The 13,259-nt window shown below is 38.1% G+C and overlaps 1 protein-coding gene and 1 long non-coding RNA gene across 3 annotated transcripts in view; one reads left to right on the top strand and one right to left on the bottom strand.

Moving 5' to 3' along the window:
- LOC112662442 (uncharacterized) overlaps nt 1–9,581 on the bottom strand; it is a 63,283-nt gene extending 53,702 nt beyond the window's left edge. For both annotated transcript variants that reach the window (XR_003138542.3, XR_003138537.3), the window contains exons 1-3: nt 9,521–9,581; nt 3,544–3,672; nt 2,174–2,270 (exon numbers count right to left, since the gene is read on the bottom strand). This is a non-coding gene — a long non-coding RNA (uncharacterized LOC112662442). The remainder of the gene's footprint in view (nt 1–2,173; nt 2,271–3,543; nt 3,673–9,520) is intronic.
- The window catches only part of GRM7 (glutamate metabotropic receptor 7), an 827,750-nt gene that overhangs the window by 742,535 nt on the left and 71,956 nt on the right, over nt 1–13,259 (top strand).

Here is a 13,259-nt window from a genome sequence, read left to right as displayed (position 1 = left end):
TCATTCAACACATGCAACTTCATAGCACAGGGCGCTCACGTCTGCTCCTGATAAATGACAGGGTCCCCTAGTTCAGGGACCCAAAGGGTTTCTTTCTTCTTCCTAAAATTTAGCTTCAGCATATGAAATGGAGATGCTAGCCATGGACCTTATGCTGGGGAAGGAGTTAAAGCCACACACTGAAGCAGGATGGGCAGAGGGAAGGGGGTTGCCTTTTGTTCCTCAAAACAAAAACAAAAACAAAAACAACCCAAACTGCTGCTTGCTTCCAAATACATCACACAAGCCTTAACCCCCTAAATGTTCATTTGCATTGTCTATGAACTGCCAATTTATTTGTTTGCAGCACCAGCCTCTCTGCTATTGCAGAGATGTGGGAATAAGATGATTATTTATAGGCTTCTTAATGCCTGTTTTGCTGGACCGGAGAGGTGAATTTCTAGAAGTCGGGTGAATTGGCAAAGCTCCGGTTCTGTAATTGAGGAGGCTGGTGGCAGGGAGAGCTATTTACATACATCTCATTAGACCTTCTGGGGAATGAATCCCCAGTCCTAGCTCTGTGCATGCAGAAAATCAGTGTTTGGTTCCATGGGGAGGGGGAGGGAATTTCAACCAAGGACATTTGGTCCAAAGATGTGCTCATTCTGTGTGGTTTCAAATACAGATATGCTGGGCGGTGGCGTTTAGAGATAACAGAGTCCAACTCTTTATTTTACAGAAGCAGCAGCAACTCAGAGATAGGAAGAAGCTTATGTTAAGTTCATGGCGGAAGCAAAGCTCCAGCCAGCAGAACTAAGAGCAGAGGTAGGGAGAGGAATTTCATTTCTTTGCCCAAGCAAACCTACATGGCATACGGTCCAACCCATGGGCCCCTGCCTACAACGGTAAATAGTTTGTGCATGGCATCTGCCTCCTGCCTCATCCCTTTGGAACTGGATCAGATCTTAATAGGATATGTTGACCGTTTGAGCAAAAGAATACAAAATCATGGAGGGCAGCGCATTTACCTGGGGCAGTGGAGGTCTAGGTCAGAGTACCAAATCAGTGCATGAGAGCTGACTTACTCTGAATATATATATCAGTAGACAAAAGCTGCATCTAAAAGATAGGGTCAGGGCTATAAGAGAAGTGTGGCTTCCAGGTACTCTTAGCTCTGAGAGGGCTCCCCAACCACCTTCCTTAAATCATCCTGATGTGACATTGCTTCTGTCTGCCTTCATTCCCTGCCAGGAAACTCAGAATCATGCTCTGAAAGCTGATGAGTAGGAGCTGTTATCTCTTAGATCCCTCTTCAAACCATCTCTTCCCTTCCTCTAAGTTTGCTGTTCTCTGATTTTTTTCTCTGACCTCACCTAGTTTTATGGCAAGTCCCTTAAAAATGTCTGTGAAAAAAGCCTTTGGGGAAGTATAAGGGACACATAAATAAGTTGCAAGGTAACTGCTACTGTGAGAATGCCCCAGAACCTGCACTTCAGTACGTCCTTTACACGAATCTGCCCACTTAACAAAATAAAGGGAGGTGGAATGAGCTTCATCTATCACTCCCACATGTGTTGGGTGACATCTTTAGCCTTTGTGTGATCACTACAATTAAAGCATCACCAACTCAAATCAAGATTTCTATTTTACTCTTTCGCTTATGACTCAAAGACCCCAGAAACTTTTTTTTTTCTTCTTAATATGGTATTTAATACAACCAGAAGCTGCCTTTCCTGGATTAGTTACTGGAGTGGCACTGTTTAATAAAGAATACCCACATTTTATTACTTAGGCTTGCTCTCAGGTCAGTGAAGAGGTGGAGACCTCGGTTTCAATCACACTCTTCCATAGACAACAGTGTGAGATCACCTCTATGGGCCTCATCTGAGGAAATAGGGATTACCTGAAATGAGTGTGAATGAGCTAATGTATAAATCACATTACACAGAGCACAGTGCTGGGCTTATAGTAAATGCTCAAACATGGTAGCCATGAGTTATTTGTTGTTCCTATGAAGAACTGTCAATTACTTGACTACTAACTCTGTGTCAGAAAACAATCCCCCCCCCAAAAAAATAAATAAATAAAATTAAAAAAAAAAGAAAACAATCCCACAGGGTTGCCCACATATACGTTCTATTTATGGTCATCGCTATTATGTATAGAAGACTAGAAATTTGCCTCATTTACCCACCTTTGTCTCTCTCTCTCTTCTTACAGTGTAGTAGGATGTCAATGAACATGCATAGGGAACCTCTTACCAGCTGCCTCAATTGTCCTGAGTTCCAGATCTGTGCATTGACCCATTTAAACAAAATAGCAGGTAGACTGATGTTAGATTATTGTCCCAAAAAATATAGTAGCTTTGCTTTGCCTAAGTTTGACACAGAGGAGCAGGAAGTTTAATGTAAAATCCCTAAAGCTGAGAAAAGCAGGTCTATTCCTTCAGCTTCTCAAATAAATCACCCTCATGTTAGCTGAAAATTTGTTTCCAAAACCTCCAAGGAGTAAGTCTCAGAGCCCCAAGTCTATGGCATCACAGTTCAACCCTAGCTGTGTTAGTTTCCTCCCCTTCTGTATTCTCAAAGCCTTGGCCCTCAACAGACTAAATTGGGTCATCTCTTTTGTCTGTTTCTAATCCTTGCAGGAGGGCATGAGGGGAAGTGCAGAAGCCAGCTTTTACAGCTCAGAAGAGAGAGACACCATCATTTTGTCTGAATAATAGTAACCAAAACAACAATATCTATTATGTATTGGCCATTTTCTAAATGCCAAATGCTATATTCAGTCTTCCATCTGTATTATTTAAATTATTTCACAACCAACAATCCTTGAGGGTTCTCCCCACAGCCATTTACAATGAGGAAACAAACTCAGAGAAATAAAGCACTTGGCCACAGCCCAACAAAAAGAAAGTGGTAGAGTAGGGTTAAAGATAGCAGGTGGAAATCAGAGAGCTCACTGAAAAGAAATGATAACCTTTCTTTTCTGGACACTTGGGAATGGCTGCTCCAAACTACGGGAAGCAATAATTTAATTACTAAAACTGATTTCCCATCACTGATTTTTATCTGCCTTGATTTATCAAGCACTTACTGTTTACAAAGTATTTTTCATAACCTTAAGGAAAGGCCTGAGTAACAGATCAGATTTATCTCCTGTTCTGCATAAGATTTCAAAGTTAGAAGAAACCTGGGAGCATCTAAGCAAGCTTCTTTCAAAATTCAGTTAAAGATCTACCAGTCTAGAAATTAGACATTTAAAAGTACAAAATTCCAAGTCTTGTTCCAGACCTGCTAAACTAAAGAGAGGCTAGGAGTAGATCTTTTTTAGTTTAGTTGACTTGTAACTTGTAGTTAGTGACTTGTATGCATGCAGATTTAAGAACCACCATTGTGAACCACAATTTTCATGTTCAGGACACTAAGAACACTAAGGCATATTACCTGGTATCCCCTATTCATGAGAATCAAAAGCATACATTAAGGTTGACTTGAACAAATATGAAAAAAAAAAACTGCTCACAAGATGTCTATGTGGACAAGCACTAATAAGCACAAGGACCTTGGATGGATGATTGGTATGTCCATTTTCTTACGCTGTGTTGGTCCAAAGGTCCCAAGTTATCAACTCTTAATCCAAGAATGAAATTAAGCATGCAGCTCTGGTCTTTGGGGTAACTGAAGGAAGAAGCTGTGCAGGATTAGAAATATAAAATCAGTCCCAGAAATGGAAATTAAGATCATAATGAGATACTATTACACAGCCACCAGAATGGCCAAAGTTAAAAACAATGATAATCCCAATGTTGGCAGGAACATGGAACAACTAATACATTCATGCATTACTAATGGGTATGCACTTAATTAAAGAGTTTGGTGGTTTCTTATAAAAATTAAATACTACATGACAGCTATTCCACCCCTAGGTATTTATTCATGAGAAATTAAAACATATGTCCTCACAAAGTTGTACATAGTTATCCATAGCAGCTTTATGTATAATACCACAAACTGTAAACAACCCAACTGTTCAATGGATAAACAGATGGTAGTATATCCATACATTGGAATGCTAATCTACAATCGAAGGAAGAAACTATTGACTACATACAAGAACATGGATGAATCTCAAAAGCATCATGTTAAATAAGGAGTAAGACGCTAAAAACATACTGCATGATTCCATTTATATGTTATTGTAGAAAAGGCAAAACTGTAGTGATTAAAATAAGCAAATCAGTGTTGGCCACAATGTAGGGAGAAAGGCTTGACTGCAAAGGGGCATCGAGGAACTTTGTAGGATGATGGAAATACTCTGTACTATGATTGTAGTGGCAACTACGGGACTGCAAGCATTTAAAATCGCTGATTTCTATGGTTTATCATTCTACCTCAATAAGGCTGACCTAGAAGAGGAAGAGAGCAATGATGGGCTGTGGACTAAATGTTTGGACTCTCCTCCCAAATTCACATGTTGAAGCTGTAACCCTCAATGTGCTGGTATTTGAAGACGGGGCCTTTGGGAGGTGATAAGGGCTAAATGAGGTTACCAAGGTAGGGCTATACTGATGGGATTAGTGTCCTATAAGAAGATGCACAGAGAGCTTGCTGTTTCTCCCTGCATGCAAAGAACAGTTCATGTAAATACACAGTGAGAGGGAGGCCACACTATGCCACCTTGATCTTAGAGTTCCCAGACTATGAAAAGGAAATTTCTGTTGTTTGAGCCACTAAAGCTATGATATTTTGTGATGATACCTGACAAAGAAGGAAAAGGGAAGAGGGATAAGAAGGAGGAAGATAAAACTGGTTTCCACTAGCCCCCAGACTGGCTGTATTACTTTCCAAGGGCTGCCAAATTATCAGAAACTTGGTGGCTTCAAACAACAGGAATGTATTCTCTCACGGTTCTGGAAGCCATAAATTCTGAATGCAGGCATTGGCAGGGTTGGCTTTTTGTAGAGGCTCTGGGAAGGGCTATTTTAAGACTCTCCCCAAAGTTCTAGTGGCTGCCAGCAATCCTTGGCTTCTGTGGCTAGTAAACATATCACTCCATTCTCGGCTATCTCGGTCACAGCACCTTCTCTACTCTTCGCTTCTCGTTAGATGTGAGGCACCCTGATCCAAGGTATTCTCAACTCAAGTTCCTTAATGTTAACCTCTGCAAAGATGTTTATTCCAAAGAAGGTCACTTTCACAAGCTCCAGACAGACATTATATGTATGCGTATGTGTGTATATGTGTGTGTTTTGTGTGTATATATATATATATACACACACACATATTCAATTCACAATTCCTTCTTGACTTTTTGGTGGTTTTAAAATGTACCTTTGTGTCTTGGAGTCTCATTGAAAAAGGGCAATAGCCACTGAATAGGATTTAGGGATGAGACTTCCCCCTTATTATCACCTCAGTTTAGGTTTGCTAGTTTTCATGGCTATTAGATACTGGAGATTTCAGAACAAGAAAGAGACTAGGAATGAACTTCTGCTTTCCCATTGCAGCATATGGATTCTAAGAGTGGGAACAACTTCTCACCCTGAATAGAAATCTGCTCATCCTTGCCCTCTTCAAAAATTTTGGACATGTGGAAAAATCCAAAAATAAATGCATCTGTTTTCAGGGTTTCTTTATAAAGGAACCATATGTAAGACAGATCTGGGTTCCACCACTTACGTGCTATGTGACCATATTTATGTTACATAAAGTACTTGGCTTGTAGTCTATAATATGGGAATAACATAAAAGCTCCTAGCACCATGCTCCTAGCTTGGCATATGACAGCAACTTAAAGAGATCATTTGGTGGTTCACCAGTGATGGGTACATGTTTTTACTTTTCTGGATAGAATAAAATGCATGCCTGATTGTGCATTTCCTAGAACATAAAAAATTATATAAACAGTGTGTGGCGATAGAGAAGCAGCAGGATACCCTGTGACAGCCAGGTTAAACTCCATCTCTCTGGGCATCAGTAATCATTCATACTTGAGTCAGGCTCTTTGATGCCTACACTTAAAAGTGTAAATTATACCGTACCTCAGAAATGTCATTTGAAAAATAAAGCATCCAAAAAGAAAAAAAAAGAAAGAAAAACCCAAATGGTCAAGAAGAGATCCTAGAAAAACAAATGAAATAATTGGGGCTTTCAGACTTTGCCTTAAAATATCAGGACATCCCTATCAACTGAAGTATTAGGTCACCTAAAATGGGCATTCTCTACCAATTGAGCTGGTGAGTGAATTCACATTACCTAATGCCACTTGAACATTTAGGCTACTGAACACGTAATAAGTGTTTACTTTGGGTGAAGTACTAAGACCTTTTGAAATCAGCAGGTGAAAATCTTCAGTGTTTTTATAAGAACTAATGAAGCTACCCAGGTAATGAGTGCCAAAGGAATGGCACATTTGTGCTCTGGAAAGTAAAGCCTGTTTTCTACACTTCCTGCATATGTCAATAGAAACAATGACCTGAATATGTGGTTATAGAGTTCACAATTCCCTAGTAGGAACAGTGCTATTCTGAAGTCCCCCATATAAGAAAAATGTTAAAGTTGGAAAAAAATAACAAGAATTAGGGGATAAATAGGTTATTCAAAGGATAGTAATTACTTGAACCATACCTTTTGGTGTCAGAACGTTTGGGGTAGAAACTAACAGAAATGATAAATCTTTTATCAGATATAAACATCTAGGCAGGGCTTATTTGTGATGGGCTTGTGTTGTTGTGTACCCAGTCCACGGAATAAGAAAAGTACTAAAGCAGCTAGAACATGCCTCTGAAGAGGAGAACAGGTGTCATTTGATGTTCATTTCCATCAAGGCAGAGTTTGTGAAATATCAAGACAAAGAAAGAGGTCATAAGAATTTCATTCCCTCTCCTTCCCCAATTATACATTTAGTGAGTGTCCATCACTTTGAAAATCCATTCCCTCTTATTAATGGCTAGCAGAGTAAATGATATATACTTCAGAAAACTCCAAAGTCCAGTGTGGTAGTGTCTGGGATGGGGGAGACAGATACATAAGCTATTAATTATACTAATTATAGTAGAAGGAACACCTTACTCTGCCAGGGAAAGTTAGGAAATCTTGAGGGACACACTTGCCCAGGGAGAGCAGGAGCACTGGTCACAATATACAGAGCAGGCTAGAAGTTACAGCAAACATAAATGAATGTTTATCCAGAGAGCTCTCCAACTAAACAACTAAGTGAGGCCTGGGGAAAACATTTTGCTCCCAGGTACATATCTCTGCTAGGTCATTGAGGACTTTAACCAAAAAATAATGATGGAGCCAGAGTTGTTAAGGATGAAAAACATTATTTACATTTCTCTAAAATACCCAGGTTCATGTGCATCCAAAAGCATCCCTTATGAATGCTTGAAGGAAGAATGAATATGTGTGTACCTATCCATATAATCACACCCTAAGATATAAACTGATCTTGGAGGTGTTAAATCTTGCCAGGTGTCATGGTGAATTTTATAAACCTAGTTCAGTAAATTTCTAATGAATTTAGAGAGCACAGTAGCAAAACCCCCAAGAAACACTCTCTATGTATCATTTCAATAGAGACTATACCAAAAAGTAGGGGAGGAAAGCCATTTACGTGAAACTTGAACTGTTTGGTTTGGGGAAATGCAGACTAGTTCTATTGTCATTATTTTGTAGCCTTTTGTCTAGACAGAAGTTGCTTGTCATGCCAACTCATTCTCAGTCTATGACATTCAATAAAAGCTCTCCACAATAAGAGGTCTCAGCAAAAAAATGTCTGAAATCCAGTGCAACTGACCCATCGTCAATTTTTAGAGAGCTGCCTGGTGTAGAGCAAGTTACTGATGCCCTTTGTGATAAATGCTGTATAAACAGTTTAAAAAGAATATTTTTGGGGGTGGGAGAGTATCCTGTTAACAGTAATGACATGTCTTAGAATTATCCCTATCATTGTTTATAATATAGTTCACAGAATAGCAAATCCCAACTAAATGAAATCAGCAAAGTTATTTAAAAGGAGTCTTTCAATTCTAACAATCTCCCATCCGTTTTGTTGTTGTTGTTGTTGTTTGCTTGTTTATAGGCATTTCAGCTTTTTTCCTTTTGCTACATTTTTTTTTTAATTTATGAAAATATAATACTGGATGAAGGTTTTAAAAGACCTAACATTCATATTTTAAATAAATACAATGTTGGGGGTATTCCATGTCAGATGTGTCTTTGCATTTTAGGCATAGATATAAAAACCCTGGTTTGCAGAAATTTTAAAATAGTAAAAGTAATTACTATTTTCCAGCCCAGTAACTGAATGCTCTTTTGTCTGAGTTGCTCATATTTCTGTCTAGCCATCTCCCTTCAAGACCTACTCTGATCCAAGCCAAATGAGGTGAACATTAACTGTAACTTGCTGAATCTTGGCAATTTTCCCCATGAGCAAAAATAAATATTGCTGCTTGCCCATAAATCTCAGTACACCTGTTTACTCAGGTTTTCATGGATGCAAAGGAATGAGGAAACATCACATAGTACAGTATACTGTGTATTTTAGAGAAATATATTTTCCAGCTAGGGGAAATGATGTCTTTTGAGGAAGAAAGAGAGATGCATTGGATTTAAGCAGAGTCCAATGTCCATTTAAAGGTAATATCCCTATCTGTGACTCCAATAATGGTTCGCTTGTGACTATTTTAAAGCAATCACACATGTAATGTCCCATAGCACCAAGCCTGATGTAAAGTAGAATATCAGTACACAGGAATTCTCCTCACAGAATATAAAATATACCCTGCCTGAAAGAAAGCGATCGCCTACTGGAATCCCCATCTGTTTACATGTAATGCACACCATTATGGCAAGACACCTGTTTTTGTTTAATGTTGATTGAGAGTCTATATAATTGGTTTAGAGCTTATGAACCTACAGAATTGATCAAAACCCGGCTGGCTTCCATAGTGACAAGATCTCACTGAGATAGGACCTGAACTTGTATTGTCAACACTTTGAGAAAGATTTTCTTTTGCCATATCCTCTTGTCTTAAGGGCTCATCTCTGATTTCATACAGACTAACCTCACCCATCAGTCATTGGGGTTAGGCAAACCTTTCCTAGTAGCCCATTATTTTTAGTAGTAAATTATTTTAGAATGAGGATAAGAAAAGTATTAGCATCTCCTTTCTAATAGCTTTCCTAGAGAGAAAATTGGAATTTGGCTCACTGAAAAGGAATATTAGATAAAAACTATCACATGTCAGGAGTGACCGGGTGGCTCAGTTGGTTAAATGTCTGCCTTTGGCTTAGGTCATGATCTCAGGGTACTGGGATCAAGTCCTGAGTCAGACTTCCCTGCTCAGTGGGGAGTCTGCTTCTCCTTCTCCTTCTCTCACATAAAAACATAAATAAATAAAATCTTTAAAAAACAAAACAAAACTATCAAGTCAGAGTAGAAGTATTAAATAAAACTTATATTTTAACTTTTTTAAATGATTTTATTCCCATGTACTTCTCCTAAATGATTTTCCAAAAACAAAGGTAAATTGTACCTTTATAATGGTGAGATCTGGTGGTCGCTACCTTAACCACATGATCAAACAGCATCACAGTAGTAGAACACCCTAACATTATGACTTCAATTGAATCATGAGAAAATACACAAATCAGAATGTGGGGCATTTTATAAGATGTTGGCGTGGGCCTGGGATCTTCTAAAAAGTCAATGTCTTCAAAAATAACAAAATTTGACAGACATGTCTATTGAAAACTACACAATATTGCTGAGAGAAATTAAAGTACACCTAAAACATGGAGTGATATATAGTGTTGATGTGATGGAAGACTCAATATTGTTAAGATGTCAGTTCTCCACAAATTATTCTATAAATTCAACCCAATGTCAATCAAAATTCTAAAAAGCTTCTTATAGAAATTGACAAATTGATTCTAAAATTCATATGGAAATACAAAGAACCTGTAACTGCTAAAATAACTCTGAAAAAGAACAAAATTGGAGGGGTGGCACCATCTGATATTAAGAGTTATGATAAAGCTATAATATGATATTAGTGTAAAGAAAGGCAAATAGATCAATGATACTGAATAGAGTCCATTAAAAAGAAAACACACATGTATAGACAACTAATTGTTGACACAGGTACAAGGGTAATGCAGTAGAGAAAGATAGCCTTTTAAACAAATTGTGCTAGAAGGATATTCATATCCCCCCAAAATGAACTTAGATCTATACCTAGTACCATATTTTAAAATTAATGCAAAGTGTATTATAGATCTAAATATAAAACCCCAAACTCTAAAACTTCTAGAATAGAGAGGAGAGAGTCTCTGTGGCCTTGGATTAGGCTAAGATTTCTTAGATATCGCATCAAAAGCACAATCTATAAAAGAACAAATTAAAAAATTATACTTTACCCAAAATAAAAACTTCTACTTTTCAAAATATAGTATAAGATAATGAAAAAGACAAGCTATGGACTAGGAGAAAAATCTTTGCAAAGCACATATCTGGTAAAGGTCCTATATCTAGAATCCAAAACTCTCAGATTTTAGCAGTAGGAAAAAACCCAATAACAAACAAATAGCCAAAAGATTTGAACAAAGCATGTCACCAAAGGAGACGCACAAAAAGCAAATGACCCTATGAAATCTGCTGAATATTACTAGCTACTAGGAAATTGCAAATTAAATTGACAATGAGATTTTACTAAACCCCTATTAGAATGGCTATAATTAAAAAAGACTGACCATACCAGGTGTTGGAGAGGATTTTGAGGAACTGCAATTCTCATACACTGCTGGCAAGAACATAAAATGGTACTATCTTTTCAGAAAGTAGTTTGGCAATTTTTAAAAAAGTTAATCATATACTTACTCTATGGTCCAGACATTCTTCTCTTGGTTGTATACCCCAAATAAAGTGGAGAAATATATTCACACAAAATCTTTGGTATGATGTTCCTAACAGCCTTATTATAATAGCCAAAACTGGAAATACCCAGTTGTCCATTCACAGATGAATGATTAAATAAAAGTGATGTAAAAAAAAAAAAAAAGTTATGCAACCATACAGTGGAATACTGCTTAGCAATATAAACAAGTGAACTATTGAAACATTCAACAATTTGGTTGAATTTCACAATAAGTATGCTGAATTTAAAAAGCCTGACAGAAGACAGTACACACTATATGATCCTATTTATATAAAACTATAAAATGCAAATTAATTTACAATGACAAAAAGCAAATCAGTGGTTGCTTGGAGATGGAAGGGTGGGGATGGAGGGGTATGGAGGCGTGAAGGGGAAAGATTAGGGGGAGGAGGACACTTTTGGAGCTGATGCATATGTTTACTACCTTGATTGTAGTAATGATTTCACTGGTGTACATGTGTCAAAACATCAAATTTTACTCTTTAAATATGTCAGTTTATTGTTTATATCAACAAAACAATTTTAAAAACAAAGACAAAAAGGCTGCTCTAATTTATAAGAATCTAGAGAAACATACTCAAAAGCAGTGCATGAAGCTTGACTGAATTTTGGACTAGGGAAAAATCTTAGGAGACTTTTTCATGAAGAATGGGGGAACTTGGCTTTGTTATCATGTATTACATGATACAGTGTATTTGCTAAATATATTAGATGTGATAACACTATTGTGGTTATGTAGCAAAAACCCATTTCCTTAGGTGATACATATGGAAATAAGTGTCTGGCAGAAAAGAGAAAACAATGCAGTGGAGTATTAACAAGTGGTAGACCTCAATGAGAACTGTACAGATATCCTTTGTCCTCTGTCAAAGTTTCTGAAAATTTCGAAGTTTTTAAAATAAAATTTGGGTGGGGGGGGAACATATGTAGTCTATGTACTTACATGTATCTGGATGTGAAAAGTGAGAGAGGGCAACGTTTCCATTCATAGATACACAACAGAAGTGGAGGAACAAGTTCTGGGGAGGAGCTACATTTTGTCTGAGATCTGCTGGTTTTGCTTCGTGCATGCTATAAATATTGTAGGTAAACACTGCAAAACGGGCTGTAGAATAAATTGTTTTGAGGAAATTCTTAATTGTGATTGTAACTGAGATGCCCAGAATTCCAACTGATATGCCAGTCCTCAGGTTGGCTTCCTTGGGAGCCCAAGTGCAGGCTTATTTTGGAGTGCCCCTAGTATCAACAACAATAGGTAGAAGGAAGAGAAATGGGTTTAGGATAAAGGGAAAACTTGGGCCATGATGCAGAATCAAGGTCTCAGCTGATGCGTCTTGAGAAGCTCTGAAGCTGCCCCTTCAGAACCGTCCCTTCCTGGGCCAAGATGGATGAGCTTTTATACCCCGGCATCTCCCAGTGATGCAGGACAGAACCTTAGGCAACAGGAGCCTCTTCCACCCCCAGCATCTTGGGAAATAAGTCCCTCACTCCTGAAGGGGACTTCTGTTGGGTGGTGTGACATGGCATCCACAATACCCTGCTTTGTGTGGTTCTTTGAAAAGTTCTTCATAGTTTCTGTACAAGTCATGCATGACTGTTTATAATGCTTCTAAAGTAACTGGCATATTGTCATTTATCACTTTTATAAATTGTGAGTGTAGAAATGATCTCAAAATTCTAATTTTAGTCAAAGGATGGCTTAGCTTTCCCAAGTCATGGCGTGATATGGAGACTATGGGTTTCGTATTGTTTTGTTTTAAATGTAGTTAGCTTAAGAGAACACTTTTCTGAGGCTAAAGGTGACGATGACAATACACTGTCACAAATATATTTACAAATGGCTTTTTCCAAATCCTGTAACTATTAGGTGGCAGAGCAGAATCCAGGTCTGCTGACACCTGAAGTCCAATGACTTCATCCCTACACCATTAATAACCTAGTTGCTCTAAGTCTTAACACAAAGAGTAACAGTTTTCTGACCACAAGGGCAAGACGCTTATCCCAAAACATCTCCAACATATGTAAGACTCACACTTACAGCTTCATCATAGTAGAAGGAATAGGTGGGATAGTTCATTTTTAAACACCATATATTCAGCCAGTCAAATATCCCAGAGTCCAGAGAGATGTACATATAGTCCATACCTTAAGGTTACAGCCGTATTTCCTTTCCCAGCCCAAGGAAAGTCTCCTTTCTCCTAGTCAGCTTCTTGACATGGGGAGGTCTTTCCTTTGGAGGTCACCCCCGACACTGCCTCTTTCTTGTAGTCATCGGGGAATAAATCCCCTTTAGTGCCCTTCCTAATTCCTTGGCTCATTTTTACCGAGGTGCCGCTTC

The sequence above is a fragment of the Canis lupus genome, chromosome 20, assembly GCF_003254725.2.
Source record: "Canis lupus dingo isolate Sandy chromosome 20, ASM325472v2, whole genome shotgun sequence".
NCBI classification, from domain to species: domain Eukaryota; kingdom Metazoa; phylum Chordata; class Mammalia; order Carnivora; family Canidae; genus Canis; species Canis lupus.
The sequence above is the reverse complement of the archived record's forward strand: the minus strand, read 5'-3'. Positions and strand labels throughout refer to the sequence as shown.